The sequence below is a fragment of the Scyliorhinus canicula genome, chromosome 17 (genome assembly GCF_902713615.1).
Source record: "Scyliorhinus canicula chromosome 17, sScyCan1.1, whole genome shotgun sequence".
Classification (NCBI taxonomy): domain Eukaryota; kingdom Metazoa; phylum Chordata; class Chondrichthyes; order Carcharhiniformes; family Scyliorhinidae; genus Scyliorhinus; species Scyliorhinus canicula.
The window spans coordinates 108,934,937-108,959,752 of NC_052162.1; the positions used below are offsets into that span (position 1 = coordinate 108,934,937).

Sequence of the window (24,816 nt, forward strand, 5' to 3'; positions counted from 1 at the left end):
TCCATTAACACTGGCAAGAAAATCACAACATTCCGGGAGGCGACAAGGTGCGCGGATGTTCACCGTAAACCGAATGACCAATTCAGAGGACCCCGTGCATTTGGATTCAGACTGCTGGCAGTGTGTGTATTCATATTCATCCGTGGGATGTCCGCTGATATCCCACACTCTCTTTCAATTTGACTCTGTAAAGCTCCCTCGGTCTCTTTCTCACAGTCTCTCCTTCTGTGGCACTATCGAGTTTTCGACTTCTCGTGTTTTTTCTTTCAATTCTCTCGCTGCCTGTGGCTAACCAATGTTAGCCAGCTGAACCAAGCCAGGGTTGATGCCTGCGATGAGGCAGCTGTCCAGGCTGGAGAGATTCACTGCGATGACACTGATGTCTTTGAAATTTAGAAAAATGGGAGGTTATCCGTTCGAATAGTCTCAATATCGGAAAGGGTTTCACAGTGGAAATCCTGAGAGGGTGTTTCCCCCTCACCAGACTCGCGCCATCCACCTCTCCGGCTGGGTGTCTAGAATTGGGGCCCAATTCTCCTGTTGATGTGGAAGCCATTTTAGACAAAGGTGAGGAGACATCTATTTTCTCATCGACAGGCTTGAGAATAGAATAGAATGAAATAGAATATCTGGAGTGCGGGAAGAGACAATTCGGCACATTGCGTCTGCACCGACCTTTCAAATGAGCACTTGACTCGCAAACAGATTTCACATATTCCCAATAACACCATAACGTGAGAGGCAAAACTCTGTATGCTAAGGAACAAGGTAACATGGTAATTCACCAAACCTGCATATCTGTGGACTGTAATAAGTCTTACAGCACCAGGTTAAAGTCCAACAGGTTTGTTTGAAACTCTAACTTTCGGAGGACTGGTTCGGAGCAGTGCTCCGAAAGCTAGTGTTTGAAACAAACCTGTAGGACTTTAACCTGGTGTTGTAAGACTTCATACTGTGCTAACACCAGTCCAGCATTTTCGCCTTTCACGTGCGACGTCTGATAGGCTTTGAACGTTTAATTCAACGGTGGTTCGTTGATGTAGGTGTATGATTCTGTCTTCAGAAGTTATAATGGAGAGCTTCCAAGCGATGAGAGGTACAAATCCCGGACGAACTCACGCCTCTTTTTCCATTTGCCATGATGAAAGTGAAGTTCATTTTTCACCTGCATACGGCGGGGTGGGTTTACATGGCGGTTGGTTTCAGAGCAGGTGCCCACACCGCAATGAATTCATGAACACAACACACCAATGACCCCAATGACCAATTCAGATGACCCCGTGCATTGTGGTTGAGCACAGTAAGAAGTCTTACAACACCAGGTTAAAGTCCAACAGGTTTGTTTCAAACACGAGCTTTCGGAGCACGGCTCCTTCTTCAGGTGAAGAAGGAGCCGTGCTCCGAAAGCTCGTGTTTGAAACAAACCTGTTGGTCTTTAACCTGGTGTTGTAAGACTTCTTACTGTGCTCACCCCAGTCCAACGCCGGCATCTCCACATTGTGGTTGAGACAGCTGGCTGTGTGTGTATTCTTAATTATTCGAGGGTTGTGGACGTCCATTCCACGTCTATTTGTCTCTCTATATCTCCTTCAGTCGCTTTCTCTCTCACAATCACTCTCTCTGTGAGTCTATCTAGTTTCCACCATTCCTCTATATTACCTCTATTCTCGCGCCGCCCATGGCTAACCAATGTCAGCCAGTTTAACCGAACCAGGGTTGATTCCTCAGATGAGACAGTTCTCCTGACAGGAGAGATTCGCTACGATGAATTTCCGTGAGAGTTTCACAGTGCAAATGCTGAGAGTGCGTTTTGCCCGTCGTACCTCCGCTCCCTGTGACTGGGGTGTCGAGAATTGGGCTCACATTCTCCGGATGACGTGTCAGCCATTTAGGATTTAGTTAAGGAGACTTCTATTTCCTCACCAAAAGGTTTGGGAAGAGAAAATAGTAATATAGAATTACTACAGTGCAGAAGGGGCCATTCGGCCCACTGTGACTGCACCGACCTGCAAATGAGCACTTGGCCCATTCACAGATCCGTCCATTGTCCCACAACTTCATGAGGCGAACTGCACAGTCCTGGACACTGAGGAACAAAATATCAACCTAAATCGCCCAAAACTGCATATCTCTGTGGGGGAAAGCTCAGCACCATGATCAAACCCAAGCAGACACGGGAGGGTGTGCAGACTCCGCACACACTGTGGCCCAGGCCCGGATTGAAATCGAGGGGCGCTGTGATGCAGCAGTGCTAACCACAGTGCCACCGGCACGCAGGGACGTCTAGGAAACCGCAATCTATGAGGAGATTGAAAGCTGAGATGGGGACATTTTTGGACGCTAAGGAAATGGGGCGAAATCTGGATCGGGATTGAAACTGGTGTTTGCGGCTGAAATATTTGTTTCTGTTTAAATGTTAAAATTTGTACCATGATCAGCGCTTTGCAATCTTTCACTGCCATTCGCTTTCTGCCTCCGTCTTGGCTCGCGTCCTGCTGCATGTAACTATTGCAGCACGAAAGCGTAAGAAGAAATCTCCCACCTGCGATTCTGCACTGTTTTCGACCAGAAAGGAAGGCAGGATTGGATGTAAAGAACAAACTTACATTCCCTCACCGGGAATCGAACCCGGGCCGCGGCGGTGAAAGCGCTGAATCCTAACCACCAGGGAGGTTGGAGTGCAAGCTTTCCGCATTGGCCTGGAGTGCTGACTTTCTCCTGATATCGATGTAACAGATCGAATTGCACAATGCTGCTTGACTTCATGTGTTTTGCTGCATTTTCGCCTCACGCGACCGATGTCTGATTTGGTTTGAACATCTTACTCACCGTGGGTCGTTGGTCTAGGGTATGATTCTCTCTGTGTGTTTTAATGGAGAGCATGTGAGAGTTCCAGTGATCAATCTTGGCCGAACTCATTCCTGTTTTTTTCATGTTGTCCGAGATGCAGGTTACGTTCATTTATCTGCCGTTCATCCGGCGTGATTGGTTAACATGGGGTTTGCTTTCAGAGCAGGAGCCCACGCCACAGGAAATCCATCAACACTGGCAAGAAAATCACAACATTCCGGGAGGCGACAAGGTGCGCGGATGTTCACCGTAACCCGAATGACCAATTCAGAGGACCCCGTGCATTTGGATTCAGACAGCTGGCAATGTGTGTATTCATATTCATATTTGGGATGTCCGCGGATATCCCACATTCTCTTTCAATTTGACTCTGTAAAGCTCCCTCGGTCTCTTTCTCACAGTCTCTCCTTCTGTGGCACTATCGATTTTTCGACTTAACCTGTTTTTTCTTTCTATTCTCTCGCTGCCCGTGGCTAACCAATGTTAGCCAGCTGAACCAAGCCAGGGTTGATGCCTGCGATGAGGCAGCTGCCCTGGCTGGAGAGATTCACTGCGATGACACTGATGTCTTTGAAATTTAGTAAAATGGGAGGTTATCCGTTCGAATAGTCTCAATATCGGAAAGGGTTTCACAGTGGAAATCCTGAGAGGGTCTTTCCCCCTCACCAGACTCGCCCCATCCACCTCTCCGGCTGGGTGTCTAGAATTGGGGCCCAATGCTCCTGTTGATGTGGAAGCCATTTAAGACAAAGGTGAGGAGATATCTATTTTCTCATCGACAGGCTTGAGAATAGAATAGAATGAAATAGAATATCTGGAGTGCGGGAAGAGACAATTCGGCCCATTGCGTCTGCACCGACCTTTCAAATGAGCACTTGACTCGCAAACAGATTTCACATATTCCCAATAACACCCTAACGTGAGCTGCAAAACTCTGTATGCTAAGGAACAATGTATCATGGTAATTCACCAAACCTGCATATCTGTGGACTGTAATAAGTCTTACAGCACCAGGTTAAAGTCCAACAGGTTTGTTTGAAACACTAGCTTTTGGAGGACTGGTTCGGAGCAGTGCTCCGAAAGCTAGTGTTTGAAACAAACCTGTTGGACTTTAACCTGGTGTTGTAAGACTTCATACTGTGCTCACACCAATCCGACGCCTGCATCTCCACATCATATCTGGACTGTGAGAGGAACACGCAGCAACCAGAAGAAACCCACGTGGACACGGGGAAAGCGTGCAAACCCTGCATCGACAGTGACAAAAGCCTGGATTCAAATCCGGAGGCGCAGTGAGGCAACAATACTAACCATTATGCCACCGTGCCGCCCATAGGTCTGAGGAACCTCAGTCGATGAGGATATTGAACGAGAGATGAATGAGGGAGAGATGTTTGGACCCTAATAGAATGCGGGCACTATCGGGTGCAGGAAGAAACTAGGTTTGATGCTAAAATATTTGGACGGCAGGTTTGGTCGGATGGAATAAAACTTGATTCCCTGGCCGGGAATCGAACCCGAGCCGCGGCTGTGAAAGCGCCAAACCCTTCCCACTAGACCACCAGGGAAGTTAAGCATAGGTTAGTTAGTATTGTTCACCGACCATCTCTTCGTATGAGAAGCCCTCTCATAGACCTGATTTACTTCAAAATTATCTTTGAGGAAAAAGCGGACAGGGTGCCCACATTTCTTAGGATAGAGGAGGCTAAGGGGGTATTGAGGTGATGTCTAGCACATGATGTAGGACTGAGATGAAGTGGCGTGGAAGGAGCTATTTCCGTAAGCGCTGAAATCACTAATGAGGGACAAAGATTTAGAAATAAACGAATCCTCACATTTATATGGCGCCTATCACCACCACCGCAATCCCAAACTGCTTCCCAGATAATGAAGTCACTTTGAACTGGATTCATTGTTTTAAAGTGGGAAGCTTAGCAACACTCACAAACAGCAACATCGCAGTGAGCGATGGGAATCCCTGTATTCCCAATAGGATGCAAATAGAGGGATACGGACCCAGGAGGTGTTGAAGATTTTAGTTTAGTCGGGCAGTATGGTCGGCACGGGCTTGGAGGGCCGATGAGCCTGTTCCTGTGCTGTACTTTTATTTGTTCTTTGTTCTTTGAGCAGAGAACCTGTTCTTCTGATGTTGATGGAATGATAAATATTGGACAGGACACAGGAACCAGTTCTCTGTGAAAACAGTGAGACGAGCTCTGCAAAATCCAACTGACTGTCCAGCGGGGACCTGAGTAAACATCAAACAAAGCACGTCCGCCAGTGCAGCGCTTTCGCAGTATTCTGTGGGAGAGTTATTCTCGATTGCTGTGTTCAAAGTCTTAGGAATGGGATAGTGCATCTTAACCTTCCAAAATAGAAACTTTTACCAAGAGGAATACAAACAAGTCAATTGGGGAGAATTAATGGAATGATTAGAGTGAAGTTGGGGAGTTACTTTCCTCACCTCGAGTCTGGAGTGCGAAAATCGCTCGCTGAGCTGGTACACATGCTGTCTGACTTCCTGTATTTTCCAGCATTTTCGCCTTTCACGTGCGACGTCTGATAGGCTTTGAACTTCTAATTCAACGGTCGTTCGTTGATGTAGGTGTATGATTCTGTCTTCAGATGTTATAATGGAGAGCTTCCAAGCGATGAGAGGTTCAAATCCTGGACGAACTCACGCCTCTTTTTCCATTTGCCATGATGAAAGTGAAGTTCATTTTTCACCTGCATACGGCGGGGTTGGTTTACATGGCGGTTGGTTTCAGAGCAGGTGCCCACACCGCAGGGAATTCATGAACAAAACACACCAATGACCCCAATGACCAATTCAGATGACCCCGTGCATTGTGGTTGAGACAGCTGGCTGTGTGTGTATTCTTAATTATTCGAGGGTTGTGGACGTACATTCCACGTCTATTTGTCTCTCTGTATCTCCTTCATTCGCTTTCTCTCTCACAGTCACTCTCTCTGTGAGTCTATCTAGTTTCCACCATTCCACTATATTACCTCTATTCTCGCGCCGCCCATGGCGAACCAATGTCAGCCAGTTTAACCGAACCAGGGTTCATTCTTCAGATGAGACAGTTCTCCTGACAGGAGAGATTCGCTACGATGAATTTCCGTGAGAGTTTCACAGTGCAAATGCTGAGAGTGCGTTTTGCCCGTCGTACCTCCGCTCCCTGTGACTGGGGTGTCGAGTATTGGGCTCACATTCTCCGGATGACGTGTCAGCCATTTAGGATTTAGATGAGGAGACTTCTATTTCCTCACCAAAAGGTTTGGGAATAGAAAATAGTAATATAGAATTACTCCAGTGCAGAAGGGGCCATTCGGCCCACTGTGACTGCACCGATCTGCAAATGAGCACTTGGCCCATACACAGATCCGTCCATTGTCCCACAACTTCATGAGGCAAACTGCACAGTCCTGGACACTAAAGAACAAAATATCAACCAAAATCGACCAAAACTGCACATCTCTGGAAAGTGGGAGAAAGCGCAGCACCCAGGTCAAACCCAAGCAGACACGGGAGGGTGTGCAGACTCCGCACAGACAGTGTCTCAGGCCCGGAATGAAATCGAGGGCCGCTGTGAGGCAGCAGTGCTAACCACAGTGCCACTGGCACGAGGGACGTCTAGGAAACCGCAATCTATTAGGAGATTGGAAGCTGAGATGGAGAAATTTTTGGACGCTAAGAAAATGCGGCGCAATCTGGATCGGGACTGAAACTGGGGTTTGCGGCTGAAATATTTGTTTCTGTTCAAATGTTAAAATCTGCGCCATTAACACTTTGTACCATGATCAGCGCATTGCAATCTTTCACTGCCATTCGCTTTCTGCCTCCGTCTTGGCTCGCGTCCTGCTGCATGTAACTATTGCAGCTCGAAAGCGAAAGAAAAAATCTCCCACCTGCGATTCTGCACTGTTTTCGACCACGAAGCAAGGCAGGGTAGGTCGCAAAGAATAAACTTTCATTCCCTGACCCGGGCCGCGGCGGTGAGAGCGCCGAATCCTAACCAGTAGACCACCAGCCAGGTTAGAGGACAAACTGTTTGCATTGGCCTGGAGTGCTGATTTTCTCCTGCTATCGATGTAACAGATCGAATTGCACAATGCTGTTTGACTTCATGTGTTTTGCTGCATTTTCGCCTTTCACGACCGATGTCTGTTTTGGTTTGAACATCTAACTCACCGTGGGTCGTTGGTCTAGGGTATGATTCTCTCTTTGTGTGTTTTAATGGAGAGCATGTGAGAGGTCCAGTGATCAATCCATGCCGAACATATTCCTGTTTTTTTCATGTTGTCCGAGATGCAGGTTAAGTTCATTTATCTGCCGTTCATACGGCGGGATTGGTTAACATGGGGTTTGCTTTCAGAGCAGGAGCCCACGCCACAGGAAATCCATCAACACTGGCAGGAAAATCACAACATTCCTGGAGGCGACATGGCGCGCAGATGTTCACGGTAACCCGAATGACCAATTCAGAGGACCCCGTGCATTTGGATTCAGACAGCTGGCTGTGTGTGTATTCTTATTCATCCCTGGGATGTCCGCGAATATCCCACACTCTCTTTTATTTGACTCTGGAAAGCTCCGTCGGTCTCTTTCTCCCTCACTGTCTCTCCTTCTGTGGCACTATCGAGTTTTCGACTTCTCCTGTTTTTTCTTTCAATTCTCTCGCTGCCCGTGGCTAACCAATGTTAGCCAGCTGAACCAAGCCAGGGTTGATTACTGAGATGAGGCAGCTGTCCTGGCTGGAGAGATTCACTGCGATGACACTGCTGTCTTTGAAATTTAGTAAAATGGGAGGTTATCCGTTCGAATAGTCTCAATATCGGAAAGGGTTTCACAGTGGAAATCCTGAGAGGGTGTTTCCCCCTCACCAGACTCGCCCCATCCACCCGTACCCCAGTCCCTCCGGCTGGGTGTCTAGAATTATCCTGTTGATGTGGAAGCCATTTAAGGCAAAGGTGAGGAGACATCTATTTTCTCATCGACAGGCTTGACAATAGAATAGAATGAAATAGAATATCTGGAGTGCGGGTAGAGACAATTCGGCCCATCGCGTCTGCACCGACCTTTCAAATGAGCACTTGACTCGCAAACAGATTTCACATATTCCCAATAAGACCATAACGTGAGCTGCAAATCTCTGTATGCTAAGGAACAATGTATCATGGTAATTCACCAAACCTGCATATCTGTGTACTGTAATAAGTCTTACAGCACCAGGTTAAAGTCCAACAGGTTTGTTTCAAACACTAGCTTTCGGAGGACTGGTTCGGAGCAGTGCTCCGAAAGCAAGAGTTTGAAACAAACCTGTTGGACTTTAACCTGGTGTTGTAAGACTTCATACTGTGCTCACACCAGACCGACGCCTGCATCTCCATATCTCTGGACTGTGAGAGGAACACGCAGCAAGCAGAGGAAACCCACGTGGTCACGGGGAAAGCGTGCAAACCCTGCATCGACAGTGACCAAAGCCTGGATTGAAACCCGGAGGCGCAGTGAGGCAACAATACTAACCATTATGCCACCGTGCCGCCCTCAGGTCTGAGGAACCTCAGTCGATGAGGAGATTGGACGAGAGATAAATGAGGGAGACATGAGGGCGCTATCGGGTGCAGGAAGAAACTGGGTTTGATGCTAAAATATTTGTTTCGGTGTAAATAGTAAAATCTGAGCCACTATCACTTGACTTTACCATACAACATGATGTCCATGATCAGCACATTACAGCGCAGCACTGTCCTTCTCGTTCTGTCTCCAGCTTTTCTCTGGAGCTGTTGCACAGATGAGAATGACAACACAGATGTGAAACGACAAATTTACTTACTTTGATCGTGAGCTGTTTTCGACCAGGTTTGTTTGGACGGCAGGTTTGGTCGGATGGAATAAAACTTGATTCTCTGGCCGGGAATCGAACCCGAGCCGCGGCGGTGAAAACGACAAATCCTAACCACTAGACCACCAGGGAAGTTAAGCATAGGTGAGTTAGTATTGTTCACCGACCATCTCTTCGTATGAGAAGCACTCTCATGGACCTGATTTATTTCAAAATTATCTTTGAGGAAAGAGCGGACAGGGTGGGACCCATTTCTTTGGAAAGTGGAGGCTAAGGGGTTATTAAGGTGATGTCTAGCACATGATGTAGGACTGAGATGAAGTGGCGTGGAAGGAGCTATTTCCGTAAGCGCTGAAATCACTAATGAGGGACAATGATTTAGAAATAAACGAATCTTCACATTTATATGGCGTCTATCACCACCACCGCAGTCCCAAAGTGCTTCCAGATAATGAAGTCACTTTGAACTGGATTCATTATTGTAAAGTGGGAAGCTTAGCAACACTCACAAACAGCAACTTCGCAGAGAGCGATGGGAATCCCTGTCTTCCCAATAGGATGCAAATAGAGGGATACGGACCCAGGAAGTGTTGAAGATTTTAGTTTAGTCGGGCAGTATGGTCGGCACGGTCTTGGAGGGCCGATGAGCCTGTTCCTGTGCTGTACTTTTATTTGTTCTTTGTTCTTTGATCAGATAATCTGTTCTTCTGATGTTGATGGAATGATAAATATTGGACAGGACACAGGAACTGGTTCTCTGTGAAAACAGTGATACGAGCTCTGCAAAATCCAACTGAATGTCCAGCGGTGACCTGAGTAAACATCAAACAAAGGGCTGCACGTCCGGCAGGGCAGCGCTTTCGCAGTATTCTGTGGGAGAGTTATTCTCGATTGCTGTGTTCAAAGTCTTAGGAATGGGATAGTGCATCTTAACCTTCCAAAATAGAAACTGTTACCAAGCGGAATACAAACAAGTCAATGGGGGAGAATTAATGGAATGATTAGAGTGAAGTTGGGGAGTTACTTTCCTCACCTCGAGTCTGGAGTGCGAAAATCGCTCGCTGAGCTGCTACACATGCTGTCTGACTTCCTGTATTTTCCAGCATTTTCGCCTTTCACTTGCGACGTCTGATAGGCTTTGAACTTCTAATTCAACGGTGGTTCGTTGATGTAGGTGTATGATTCTGTCTTCAGATGTTATAATGGAGAGCTTCCAAGTGATGAGAGGTTCAAATCCCGGACGAACTCACGCCTCTTTTTCCACTTGCCATGATGAAAGTGAAGTTCCTTTGTCACCTGCATACGGCGGGGATGGTTTACGTGGCGGTTGGTTTCAGAGCAGGTGCCCACACCGCAGGGAATTCATGAACACAACACACCAATGACCCCAATGACCAATTCAGATGACCCCGTGCATTGTGGTTGAGACAGATGGCTGTGTGGGTATTCTTAATGATTCGAGGGTTGTGGACGTCCATTCCACGTCTATTTGTCTCTCTATATCTCCTTCAGTCGCTTTCTCTCGCACAGTCACTCTCTCTGTGAGTCTATCTAGTTTCCACCATTCCTCTATATTTCCTCGATTCTCTCGCCGCCCGTGGCTAACCAATGTCAGCCAGTTGAACGGAACCAGTGTTGATTCATCAGATGAGACAGTTCTCCTGACAGGAGAGATTCGCTACGATGAATTTCCGTGAGAGTTTCACAGTGCAAATGCTGAGAATGCGTTTTTCCCAGTCGTACCTCCGCTCCCTGTGACTGGGGTGTCGAGAATTGGGCTCACATTCTCCGGATGACGAGTCAGCCATTTAGGATTTAGATGAGGAGACTTCAATTTCCTCACCAAAAGGTTTGGGAATAGAAAATAGTAATATAGAATTAGTACAGTGCACAAGGGGCCATTCGGCCCACCGTGACTGCACCGACCTGCAAATGAGCATTTGGCCCATACACAGATCCGTCCATAATCCTCCAACTTCATGAGGCAAACTGCATAGTCCTGGACACTAAAGAACAAAATATCAACCAAAATCGACCAAAACTGCATATCTCTGGACTGTGGGAGAAAGCGCAGCACCTAGATCAAACCCAAGCAGACACGGGAGGGTGTGCAGACTCCGCACAGACAGTGGCCCAGGCCCGGATTGAAATCGATGGGCGCTGTGAGGCAGCAGTGCTAACCACAGTGCCACCGGCACGCAGGGACGTCTAGGAAACCGCAATCTATGAGGAGATTGAAAGCTGAGATGGAGAAATTTTTGGACGCTCAGGAAATGGGGCGCAATCTGGATCGGGAAAGAAACTGGGGTTTGCGGCTGAAATATTTATTTCTGTTTAAATGTTAAAATCTGCGCCATTAACACTTTGCACCATGATCAGCGCTTTGCAATCTTTCACTGCCATTCGTTTTCTGTCTCCGTCTTGGCTCGCGTCCTGCTGCATGTCACTGTTGCAGCTGGAAAGCGAAAGATGAAATCTCCCACCTGCGATTCTGCACTACTTTCGTTCAGGAAACAAGGCAGGGTTGGTTGCAAAGAATAAACCTTCATTCCCTGACCGGGAATCGAACCCGGGCGGCGGCGGAAGGAGCGCCGAATCCTAACCAATAGACCACCAGAGAGGTTAGAGGGCAAATTTTTTGCATTTGCCTGGAGTGCTGATTTTCTCCTGGCATCGATGTAACAAATCGAATTGCACAATGCTGCTTGACTTCATGTGTTTTGCTGCATTTTCGCCTTACACGAGCGATGTTGATTTGGTTTGAACATCTTACTCACCGTGGGTCGTTGGTCAAGGGTATAATTCTCTCTTAGTGTGTTTTAATGGAGAGCATGTGAGAGTTCCAGTGATCAACCTTGGCCGAACTCATTCCTGTTTTTTTCATGTTGTCCGAGATGCAGGTTAAGTTCATTTACCTGCCGTTCATGCGGCGGGATTGGTTAACATGGGGTTTGCTTTCAGAGCAGGAGCCCACGCCACAGGAAATCCATCAACACTGGCAAGAAAATCACAACATTCCGGGAGGCGACATGTCGCGCAGATGTTCACCGGAACCCGAATGATCAATTCAGAGGACCCCGTGCATTGGGATTCAGACTGCTGGCAGTGTGTGTATTCTTATTCATCCGTGGGATGTCCGCGGATATCCCACACTCTCTTTCAATTTGACTCTGTAAAGCTCCCTCGGTCTCATTCTCTCTCACAGTCTCTCCTTCTGTGACACTATCGAGTTTTCGACTTCTCTTTTTTGTTTCTATTCTCTCGCTGCCCGAGGCTAACCAATGTTTGCAGCTGAACAAAGCCAGGGTTGATGCCAGAGATGAGGCAGCTGTCCTGGTTGGAGAGATTCACTGCGATGACACTGCTGTCTTTGAAATTTAGTAAAATGGGAGGTTATCCGTTCGAATAGTCTCAACATCGGAAAGGGTTTCACAGTGGAAATCCTGAGAGGGCGTTTCCCCCTCACCAGACTCGCCCATCCACCCCGGCGGTGGTCTCTCCGGCGGGGTGTCTAGATTTGGGGCAAAATTCTCCTGTTGATGTGGAAGCCATTTAAGACAAAGGTGAGGAGATATCTATTTTCTCATCGACAGGCTTGAGAATAGAATAGAATGAAATAGAATATCTGGAGTGCGGGTAGAGACACTTCGGACCATCGCGTCTGCACCGACCTTTCAAATGAGCACTTGAAACGCAAAGAGATTTCACATATTCCCAATAACACCATAACGTTAGCTGCAAAACTCTGTATGCTGAGGAACAATGTATCGTGGTAATTCACCAAACCTGCATATCTCTGGACTGTAATAAGTCTTACAGCACCAGCTTAAAGTCCAACAGGTTTGTTTGAAATGCGAGCTTTCGGAGGACTGGTTCGGAGCAGTGCTCCGAAAGCTAGTGTTTGAAACAAACCTGTTGGACTTTGACCTGGTGTTGTAAGACTTCATACTGTGCTCACACCAGTCCGACGCCTGCATCTCCACATCATATCTCTGGACTGTGAGAGGAACACGCAGCAAGCAGAGGAAACCCACGTGGACACGGGGAACGCGTGTATCGACAGTGACCAAAGCCTGGATTGAAACCCGGAGGCGCAGTGAGGCAACAATATTAACCATTATGTCACCGTGCCGCCCTCAGGTCTGAGGAACCTCAGTCGGTGAGGAGATTGAACGAGAGATGAATGAGGGAGGGATGTTTGGACCCTAATAGAATGCGGGCGCTATCGGGTGCAGGAAGAAACTGGGTTTGATACTGAAATATTTGTTTCGGTGTAAATAGTAAAATCTGAGCCATTATCACTTGACTTTACCACACACCATGATGTCCATGATCAGCACATTACAACGCAGCACTGTCCTTCTCGTTCTGTCTCCAGCTTTTCTCTGGAGCTGTTGTACAGATGAGAATGACAACTCAGATGTGAAACGACAAATTTACTTCCTTTGATCGTGAGCTGTTTTCGACCAGGTTTGTTTGGACGGCAGGTTTTGTCGGATGGAATAAAACTTGATTCCCTGGCCGGGAATGGAACGCGGAGCGCAGCGGTGTAAACGCCATATCCTAACCACAAGACCACCAGGAAAGTTATGTATAGGTGAGTTAGTATTGCTCACCGTCCATCTCTTCGTATGAGAACCCCTCTCGTGGACCTGATTTACTTCAAAATTATCTTTGTGGAAAGAGCGGACAGGGTGGGCCCCATTTCTTTGGAAAGAGGAGGCTAAGGGGGTATTGAGGTGATGTCTAGAACATGATGTAGGACTATGATGAAGTGGCGTGGAAGGAGTTATTTCCGTATGCGCTGAAATCACTAATGAAGGACAAAGGTTTAGAAATAAACGAATCCTCACATTTATATGGCGTCTATCACCACCACCGCAATCCCAAAGTGCTTCCCAGATAATGAAGTCACTTTCAACTGGATTAATTGTTGTAAAGTGGGAAGCTTAGCAACACTCACAAACAGCAACATCGCAGTGAGCGATGGGAATCCCTGTATTCCCAATAGGATGCAAATAGAGGGATACGGACCCAGGAAGTGTTGAAGATTTTAGTTTAGTCGGGCAGTATGGTCGGCTTGGAGGGCCGATGAGCCGGTTCCTGTGCTGTACTTTTATCTGTTCTTTGTTCTTTGAGCAGAGAATCTGTTGTTCGGATGTTGATGGAATGATAAATACTGGACAGGACACAGGAACTGGTTCTCTGTGAAAACAGTGACACGAGCTCTGCAAAATCCAACTGACTGTCAAGCGGGGACCTGAGTAAACATCAAACAAAGGGCTGCACGTCCGCCAGTGCAGCGCTTTCGCAGTATTCTGTGGGAGAGTTATTCTCGATTGCTGTGTTCAAAGTCATAGGAATGGGATAGTGCATCTTTACCTTCCAAAATAGAAACTGTTACCAAGCGGAATACAAACAAGTCAATTGGGGAGAATTAATGGAATGATTAGATTGAAGTTGGGGAGTTACTTTCCTCACCTCGAGTCTGGAGTGCGAAAATCGCTCGCTGAGCTGGTACACATGCTGTCTGACTTCCTGTATTTTCCAGGATTTTCGCCTTTCACGTGCGACGTCTGATAGGCTTTGAACTTCTAATTCAACGGTGGTTCGTTGATGTAGGTGTATGATTCTGTCTTCAGATGTTATAATGGAAAGCTTCCAAGCGATGAGAGGTTCAAATCCCGGACGAACTCACGCCTCTTTTTACATTTGCCATGATGAAAGTGAAGTTCATTTTTCACCTGCATACGGCGGGGTTGGTTTACATGGCGGTTGCTTTCAGAGCAGGTGCCCACACCGCAGGGAATTCATGAACACAACACACCAATGACCCCAATGACCAATTCAGATGACCCCGTGCATTGTGGTTGAGACAGCTGGCTGTGTGTGTATTCTTACTTATTCGAGGGTTGTGGACGTCCATTCCACGTCTTTTTGTCTCTCTGTATCTCCTTCAGTCGCTTTCTCTCTCACAGTCACTCTCTCTGTGAGTCTATCTAGTTTCCACCATTCATCTATATTACCTCTATTCTTGCGCCGCACAGGGCTAACCAATGTCAGCCAGTTTAACCGAACCAGGGTTGATTCATCAGATGAGACAGTTCTCCTGACAGGAGAGATTCGCTACGATGAATTTCCGTGAGAGTTACCCAGTGGATATGCTGAGAGTGCGTTTTTCCCCGTCGTACCTCCGCTCCCTGTGACTGGGGTGTCGAGAATTGGGTTCACATTCTCCGGATGACGTGTCAGCCATTTAGGATTTTGGTGAGGAGACATCTATTTCCTCACCAAAAGGTTTGGGAATAGAAAATAGTAATATAGAATTACTCCAGTGCATAAGGGGCCATTCGGCCCACTGTGACTGCACCGACCTGCAAATGAGCACTTGGCCCATACACAGATCCGTCCATAGTCCCACAACTTAATGAGGCGAACTGCACAGTCCTGGACACTAAGGAACAAAATATCAACCAAAATCGACCAAAACTGCATATCTCTGTGGGAGAAAGCGCAGCACCCTGATCAAACCCAAGCAGACATGGGAGGGTGTGCAGACTCCGCACAGACAGTGGCCCAGGCCCGGTTTGAAATCGAGGGGCGCTGTGAGGCAGCAGTGCTAACCACAGTGCCACCGGCACGAAGGGACGTCTAGGAAACCGCAATCTATGAGGAGATTGAAAGCTGAGATGGAGAACTTTTTGGACGCTAAGGAAATGGGGCGCAATCTGGATCGGGATTGAAACTGGGGTTTGCGGCTGAAATATTTGTTTCTGTTTAAATGTTAAAATATGCGCCATTAACACTTTGTACCATGATCAGCGCTTTGCAATCTTTCACTGCCATTCGCTTTCTGCCTCCTTCTTGGCTCGCGTCCTGCTGCATGTAACTATTGCAGCTCGAAAGCGAAAGAAGAAATCTCCCACCTGGGATTCTGCACTGTTTTCGACCAGAAAGGGAGGCAGGATTGGTTGTAAAGAATAAACTTACATTCCCTGACCGGGAATCGAACCCGGGTCGCGGCGGTGAGAGCGCCGAATCCTAACCACTAGACCACCAGGGAGGTTGGAGTGCCAGCTTTCCGCATTGGCCTGGAGTGCTGACTTTCTCCTGATATCGATGAAACAGATCGAATTGCACAATGCTGCTTGACTTCATGTGTTTTGCCGCATTTTCGCCTTACACGACCGATGTCTGATTTGGTTTGAACATCTTACTCACCGTGGGTCGTTGGTCTAGGGTATGATTCTCTCTTTGTGTGTTTTAATGGAGAGCATGTGAGAGTTCCAGTGATCAATCTTGGCCGAACTCATTCCTGTTTTTTTCATGTTGTCCGAGATGCAGGTTAAGTTCATTTATCTGCCGTTCATACGGCGGGATTGGTTAACAAGGGGTTTGCTTTCAGAGCAGGAGCCCACGCCACAGGAAATCCATCAACACTGGCAAGAAAATCACAACATTCCGGGAGGCGACAAGGTGCGCGGATGTTCACCGTAACCCGAATGACCAATTCAGAGGACCCCGTGCATTTGGATTCAGACAGCTGGCTGTGTGTGTATTCTTATTCATCCGTGGGATGTCCGCGGATATCCCACACTCTCTTTAAATTTGATGTGGAGATGCCGGCGTTGGACTGGGGTGAGCACAGTAAGAAGTCTTACAACACCAGGTTAAAGTCCAACAGGTTTGTTTCAAACACGAGCTTTCGGAGCACGGCTCCTTCTTCAGGTGAATGGAAAGGCTTGTTCCAGAAATGTTTATATACGACAACGAATAAACGGGCATCGTGCGACTATCAACAGGCAGGACTGTTCCCTTCCAGTTGGGGAACACTTCAGCAGTCAAGGACATTCAGCCTCTGATCTCCGGGTCAGCATTCTACAAGGAGGCCTTCAGGAGACGCGACAACGCAAAATTGCTGAGCAAAAACTTATAGCTAAGTTCCGCACGCATGAATGCGGACTCAACCGGGATCTGGGATTCATGTCGCATTACATTCGGCCCCCACCAACAAGCCTGGACTTGCAGAGGCCTACCGACTGAACTGGCTTGGGACAATTCACACCTCTTTAACCTGGAGTTACCTCTCTCTCTGCATCTGTGATGATTTGATTGCCTGCAGGTGCTCGCATTCCGGGGCATCTCTGACTGTGTCTATATAAACATTTCTGGAACAAGCCTTTCCATTCACCTGAAGAAGGAGCCGTGCTCCGAAAGCTCGTGTTTGAAACAAACCTGTTGGACTTTAAACCTGGTGTTGTAAGACTTCTTACTGTGCTCTTTAAATTTGACTCTGTAAAGCTCCCACGGTCTCTTTCTCTCTCACAGTCTCTCCTTCTGTGGCACTATCGAGTTTTCGACTTCCCTTTTTTCTTTCTATTCTCTCGCTGCCCGTGGCTAACCACTGTTAGCCAGCTGAACAAAGCCAGGGTTGATGCCTGAGATGAGGCAGCTGTCCTGGCTGGAGAGATTCACTGCGGTGACACTGATGTCTTTGGAAATTAGTAAAATGGAAGGTTATCCGTTCGAATAGTCTCAATATCGGAATGGGTTTCACAGTGGAAATCATGAGAGGGTGTTTCCCCCTCACCAGACTCGCCCCATCTCTCCGGCTGGGTGTCTAGAATTGGGGCCAAATTCTCCAGTTGATGTGGAAGCCGTTTTAGACAAAGGTGAGGAGACATCTATTTTCTCATCGACAGGCTTGAGAATAGAATAGAATGAAATAGAATATCTGGAGTGCGGGAAGAAGCCATTCGGCCCATCGCGTCTGCACCGAACTTTCAAATGAGCACTCGACTCACAAGCAGATTTCACATATTCCCAATAACACCATAGCGTGAGCTGCAAATCTCTGTATGCCAAGGAACAATGTATCATTGTAATTTACCAAACCTGCATACCTCTGGACTGTAATAAGTCTTACAGCACCTGGTTAAATTCCAACAGGTTTGTTTCAAACACTAGCTTTCGGAGGACTGGTTCGGAGCAGTGCTCCGAAAGCCTGTGTTTGAAACAAACCTGTTGGACTTTAACCTGGTGTTGTAAGACTTCATACTGTGCTCACACCAGTCCGACGCCTGCATCTCCACATCATATCTGTGGACTGTGAGAGGTACACGCAGCAACCAGAGGAATTCCACGTGGACACGAGGAAAGCGTGCAAACCGTGCATCGACAGTGACCAAGGCCTGGATTGAAACCCGGAGGCGCAGTGAGGCAGCAATACTAACCATTATGCCACCGTACCGCCCTCAGGTCTGAGGAACCTCAGTCGATGAGGAGATTGACTTTGGTCAGTATCTATGTAGGTTTTGCACATTTTATCGTGTCTTCCTGGGTTTCATCTGGCTGCCGCGAGTTCCTCTCACAGTCCAGAGATATGATGTGGAGAGACAGCCGTTGGACTGGGGTGAGCACAGTATGAAGTCTTACAACACCAGGTTAAAGTCCAACAGGTTTGTTTCAAACACTAGCTTTGAGGAGAATGCGGGAGAGATGTTTGGACCCTAATAGAATGCGGGCGCTATCGGGTGCGGGAAGAAACTGGGTTTGATGCTAAAATATTTGTTTCGGTGTAAATAGTAAAATCTGAGCCATTATCACTTGACTCTACCTTGCACCATGACATCTATGATCAGCACATTGCAGCGCAGCACTGTTCTTCTCGTTCTGTCTCCAGCTTTTCGCTGTAGCTGCTGTGCAGGTGAGAATGACAACTCAGATGTGAAACGACAAATTTACTTCCTGTGATCGTGAGCAGTTTTCGACCAGGAAGGACCGCAGGTTAGGTCCGATGGAGTAAAATTTGATTTCCTGGCCGGGAATCGAACTCGGGCCGCGGCGGTGAAAGCACCGAATCCTAATCACTAGACCACCAGGGAAGCTGACTACCTGTAACTTAGTATTGTTGACCCACCATCTCTTCGTATAAGAAGCCCTCCTCATTGGATCTGATTTACTTCAAAATTATCTTTGAGGAAAGAACGGAGAGGGTGGGCCCCATTTCTTTGGAACAGTGGAGGCTAAGGGGGTATTGAGGTGATGTCTCGAATATGATGTAGGACTGAGATAGAGTGGCGTAGAAGGAGGTATTTCCATAAGCGCTGAAATCACTAATTAGGGACATAGATTTAGAAATAAAGTAATCATCACATTTTAATGGCGCCTATCACCACCACCGCAATTCTAAAGTGCTTCCCAGAAAATAAAGTCACTTTGAACTGGATTCATTGTTGTAATGTTGGAAGCTTAGCAACACTCACAAACAGCACCATCGCAGTGAGCATGGGAATCCCTCTATTCCCAATATGATGCAAATAGAGGGATATGGACCCAGGACGTGTAGAAGATTTTAGTTTAGTCGGGCAGCATGGTCGGCACGGGCTTGGAGGGTCGATGAGCCTGTTCCTGTGCTTTTATTTGTTCTTTGTTCTTTGAGCAGAGAATATGTTATAAGAACATAAAAACATAAGAACTAGGAGCAGGAGGAGGCCATCTGGCCCCTCGAGCCTGCTCCGCCATTCAATGAGATCATGGCTGATCTTTTGTGGACTCAGCTCCACTTTCCGGCCCGAACACCATCACCCGTAATCCCTTTGTTCTTTTGATGGTGATGGAATGATAAATATTGGACAGGACACAGGAACGAGTTCTCTGTCAAAACAGTGACACGAGCTCTGCAAAATCCAACTGACTGTCCAGCGGGGACCTGAGTTGAAAACATCAAACAAAGGGCAGCACGTTCTTCAGTGCAGTGTTCTGTGGGAGTGTTAATCTCAATTGCTGTGCTCAAAGTCTTAGGAATGGGATGGTGCCTCTTAACCTTCCAAAATAGAAACTATTACCAAGCGGAATACAAGCGAGTGAATGGAGGAGAATTAATGGAATGATTAGAGTGAAGTTGGGGATTTACTTTCCTCAACTCGAGTCTGGAGTGCGAACATCACTCGCTGAGCTGGCACACATGCTGACTGACTTCCTGTATTTTCCAGCATTTTCGCCTTTCACAAGCGACGTCTGATAAGCTTTGAACTTCTAATTCAACGGTGGTTCGTTGATGTAGGTGTATGATTCTGTCTTCAGATGTTATAATGGAGAGCTTCCAAGCGATGAGAGGTTCAAATCCCGGTCGAACTCACGCCTCTTTTCCCACTTGCCTTGATGAAAGTGAAGTTCCTTTCTCATCTGCATACGGCGGGGTTGGTTTACATGGCGGTTGGTTTCAGAGCAGGAGCCCACACCGCAGGGAATGCCTGAACACAACACACCAATGACCACAATGACCAATTCAGATGACCACGTGCATTGTGGTTCAGAAGGCTGGCTGTGTGTGTATTCTTAATTATTCGAGGGTTGTGGACGTCTATTCCACGTCTATTTGTCTCTCTATGCCTCCTTCATTCTCTTTCCTCTCACAGTCACTCTTTCTGTGAGTCTATCTAGTTTCCGCCTTTCCTCTTTATTCCCTCTATTCTCCCGCCGCTCGTGGCTAACCAATGTCAGCCAGTTTAACCGAACCAGGGTTGATTCCTCAGCTGAGACAGAGCTCCCGACAGGAGCGATTCGCTACGATGAATTTCCGTGAAAGTTTCACAGTGCAAATGCTGAGAGGGTCTTTTCCCCCGTCGTACCTCCGCTACCCCCGACTGGAGTGTCTAGAATTGGGCTCACATTCTCCGGGTAATGTGTCAGTCATTTAGGATTCAGGTGAGGAGACATCTATTTCCTCACCAAAATGCTTGGTAATAGAAAATAGTAATATAGAATTACTACAGTGCAGAAGGGGCCATTCGACCCACCGAGACTGCACCGACCTGCAAATGAGCACATGGCTCATACACAGATCCGCCCAGAGTCCCACAACTTCATGAGGAAAACTGCACAGTCCTGGACAATAAGGAACAAAATATCAACCAAAATTGACCAAAACTGCATATCTCTGGACGGTGGGAGAAAGCGCAGCACCCAGATGACATCCAAGCAGACACAGGGAGAACCTGCAGACACCGCACAGGCAGTGGCCCATGCGAGGTTTGACATCGAGGGACGATGTGAGGCAGCACTGCTAACCACAGTGCCACCGGCACGCAGGGAGGTCTAGGAAACCGCAAACTATGAGGAGATTGAACGCTGAGATGGGGAGATTTTTGGATGCTATGGGAATGGGGCGCATCTGGAGCGCGAGAGAAACTGGGCTTTGCGCCTGAAATATTTGTTTCTGTTTAATGGTTAAAATCTGCGCCATTAACACCTTGTACCATCAGCGCTTTGCTGCCGATCACTGCCATTCGCTTTCTGCGTCCGTCTTGGCTGGCGTCCTGCTGCACGTGTGACTATTGCAGCTCAAAAGCGAAAGCAGAAATCTCCCACCTGCCATTCTGCGCTGCACCAGGAAGGAAGGCAGGATTGGTCGAAAAGAATAAACTTTCATTCCCTGACCGGGAATCGAACCCGGGCCGCGGCGGTGAGAGCGCCGAATCCTAACCACTAGACCACCAGGGAGGTTAACGGACAAACTTTTCGCATTGGCCTGGAGTGCTGATTTTCGCCTGGTATGGATGTAACAGATCGAATTGCACAATGCTGTTTGACTTCATGTGTTTTCCTGCATTTTCGCCTTACACGAGCGATGTCTGATCTGGTTTGAACAACTGACTCACCGTGGGTCTTTGGTCTAGTGTATGATTCTCTCTTTGTGCGTTTTAATTGAGAGCATGTGAGAGATCTAGTGATCAATCTTGGCCGAGCTCATTCCAATGTTGTCCAAGATGCAGGTTAAGTTCATTACTCTGCCGTTCATACAGCGGGATTGGTTGACATCGGGTTTGCTTTCAGAGCAGTCGCCCACGCCACAGGGAATCCATCAACACAACACGCTGGCAACAAAATCACAACATTCCGGGAGGCGACAAGGTGCGCGGATGTTCACCTTAACCCGAATGACCAATTCAGAGGACCCCGTGCATTTGAATTCAGACAGCTGGCTGTGTGTGTATTCTTATTCATCCGTGGGTTTTCCACGGCTATCGAGCACTCTCTTTGTATTTGACTCTGTATAGCTCCCTCTGTCTCTTTCTCTCACACAGTCTCTCCTTCTGAGGTTCTCATCGAGTTTTCCACTTGTCCTCTTTATTCTTTCTATTTTCTCGCTGTCCGTGGCTTACCAATGTTAGCCAGCTGAACCAAACCAGGGTTGATTCCTGAGATGAGGCAGCTGTACTGGCTGGTGAGATTCACTGCGATGACGCTGATCACTTTAAAAATGGCAGTTACCTTTCGAGAAGTCTCAATATCGGAAAGGGTTTCACAGTGGAAATGCTGAGAGGGTATTTCCTCTTCAGCAAAATTGCCCCCCCCCCCCCCCCCCCCCCGTCTCGCCGGCTGAATGTCTAGAATTGGGGCCTAATTCTCCTGTTGATGTGGAAGCAATTTAAGACTAAGGTGAGGAGACATCTATTTTGTCAGCGAAAACCTTGGGAATAGGATAGAATGAAACAGAATATCTGGATTGCGGGAAGACGCCATTCGGCCCATCGGGTTTGCACAGACCTTTCAAATGAGCACTTGACTCACAAACATATTTCACATATTCCCAATAACACCATAACGTGAGCTTCAGAACTATGTATGCTAAGGAACAATGTATCACGGTAATTCAACAAACCTGCATATCTCTGGACTGTAATAAGTCTTACAGCACCAGGTTAAAGTCCAACAGGTTTGTTTCAAACACTAGCTTTCGGAGGACTGGTTCGGAGCAGTGCTCCGAAAGCTAGTGTTTGAAACAAACCTGTTGGACTTTAACCTGGTGTTGTAAGACTTCATGCTGTGCTCACCCCAGTCCAACGGCTGCCTCTCCACATCATATCTCTGGACTGTGAGAGGAACTCGCGGCAGCCAGATGAAACCCAGGAAGACACGGTAAAATGTGCAAAACCTACATAGATACTGACCAAAGTCTGGAATGAAACTCGGGGGCGCTGTGAGGCAACAATAGTAACCACTGTGCCACCGTGCGGCCCTCAGGCCTGAGGAACCTCAGTCGATGAGGAGATTGAACGCTGAGAGGGAGAGATGTTTGGACGCTATTGGAATGCGGGCGCTATCGGGTGCAGGAATAAGAATGGATTTGATGCTGAAGCATTTGTTTCGGTTAAATAGTAAAATCTGAGCCATTATCACTTGTCTTTACCTTGCACCACGATGTCCATGATCAGCACATTACAGCGCAGCACTATCCTTCTCTTTCTGTCTCCAGCTTTTCTCTGGAGCTGCTGTGCAGGTGAGTCTTCCAACTCAGATGTGAAACGACAAATTTCCTTCCTGTGATAATGAGCCGTTTTCGACCAGGAACATAGAACATAGATCATTACAGCGCAGTACAGGCCCTTCGGCCGTCGATGTTGCGCCGACCTGTGAAACCCCTCTAAAGCTCTAAAGCCCATCTACACTATTCCCTTACCGTCCATATGTCTATCCAATGACCATTTGAATGTCCTTAGTGTTGGTGAGTCCACTACTGTTGCAGGCAAGGCATTCCATGCCCCTACTTCACTCTGAGCAAAGAACCCACCTCTGAATCTGTCCTATATCTATCTCCCCTCAATTTAAACCTATGCCCACTCGTGCTAGACATTACCATCCGAGGAAAAAGGCTCTCACTGTCCAGCCTATCTACTCCTCTGATCATCTTGCATGCCTCAATTAAGTCACCTCTTAACCTTCTGTCTAACGAAAACAGCATTAAGTACCTCAGCCTTTCCTCATAAGATCTTCCCTCCATACCAGGCAACGTCCTGGTAAATCTCCTCTGCACCCTTTCCAATGCTTCCACATGCTTCCTATAATGCGGTGACCAGAACTGCACGCAATACTCCAAATGCGGCCGCACCAGAGTTTTATCCAACTGCAACATGACCTCATGGCTCCGAAACTCAATTCCACTATCAATAAAAGCTTACACACCGCATGCCTTCTTAACAACCCTCTAAACCTGGGTGGCAACTTTCAGGCATCTATGTACGTGGACATCGAGATCTAACTACTCATCCACACTACCAAGGATTTTACCATTAGCCCAGTACTCTGTCCTCCTGTTATTCCTTCCAAAATGAATTAACTCACACTTTCCGGCATTAAACTCATTTTCCACCTCTCAGCACAACTCTGCAGCTTATCTATGTCGCTCTGTAACTTGTAACATCCTTCCGCACTGTCCACAACTCCACCGACTTTAGTGTCATCTGCAAATTTACTCACCCATCCTTCTACGCCCTCCTCCAGGTCATTTATAAAAATGACAAACAGCAGTGGACCAAAAACAGATCCTTGTCGTACACCAGTAGTAACTGGACTCCAGTCGGAACATTTCTCATCAACCACCACCATTTGTCTTCTTCCAGCTAGACAATTTCTGATCCAAACTGCGAAATCACCCTGAATCCCATGCCTCCGTATTTTCTGCAATAGCCTACCGTGGGGAACCTTAGCAAACGCTTTACTGAAATCCATATACACCACATCAACAGCTTGACCCTCATCCACGTGTTTGGTCACCTTCTCAAAGAACTCAATAAGGTTTGTGAGGCATGACCTACCCTTCACAAAACCATGTTGACTATCTCTAATCAAATTATTCCTTTCCAGATGATTATACATCTGATCTCTTATAAACCTTCCCAATACTTTGCCCACAACAGAAGTAAGGCTCACTGGTCTATAGTTACCGAGGTTGGCTCTACTCCCCTTCTTGAACAAGGGGACAACATTTGCTTTCCTCCAGTCTTCTGGCACTATTTCTGTAGACAAAGATGACTTAAAGATCAAAGCCAAAGGCTCAGAAATCTCCTCCCTAGCTTCCCAGAGAATCCTAGGATAAATCCCATCCGGCCCAGGGGACTTATCTATTTTAACACTTTCCAGAATTGCTAACACCTCCTCCTTATGAACCTCAAGTCATTCTAGTCTAGTAGCCTGTATCTCAGTATTCTCCTCGACAACATTGTCTTTTCCCTGTGTGAATACTGACGTAAAATATTCATTTAGCACCTCGCCTATCTCCTCGGACTCCATGCACAACTTCCCACTACTGTCCTCGACTGGCCCTACTCTTACC

The 24,816-nt window shown here is 47.3% G+C and overlaps 3 non-coding genes across 3 annotated transcripts; all 3 read right to left on the reverse strand.

The window, feature by feature from the left end:
* Positions 1-15,690: 15,690 nt before the first annotated feature.
* On the reverse strand, positions 15,691-15,762 carry trnae-cuc. Its single transcript has one exon. It is a non-coding gene; the product is annotated as a tRNA-Glu (tRNA).
* A 2,749-nt stretch (positions 15,763-18,511) lies between these two features.
* Positions 18,512-18,583, reverse strand: trnae-uuc. The gene has a single exon. It is a non-coding gene; the product is annotated as a tRNA-Glu (tRNA).
* Positions 18,584-21,131: 2,548 nt separating this feature from the next.
* Positions 21,132-21,203, reverse strand: trnae-cuc. The gene has a single exon. It is a non-coding gene; the product is annotated as a tRNA-Glu (tRNA).
* Between the last annotated feature and the right edge of the window lie 3,613 nt (positions 21,204-24,816).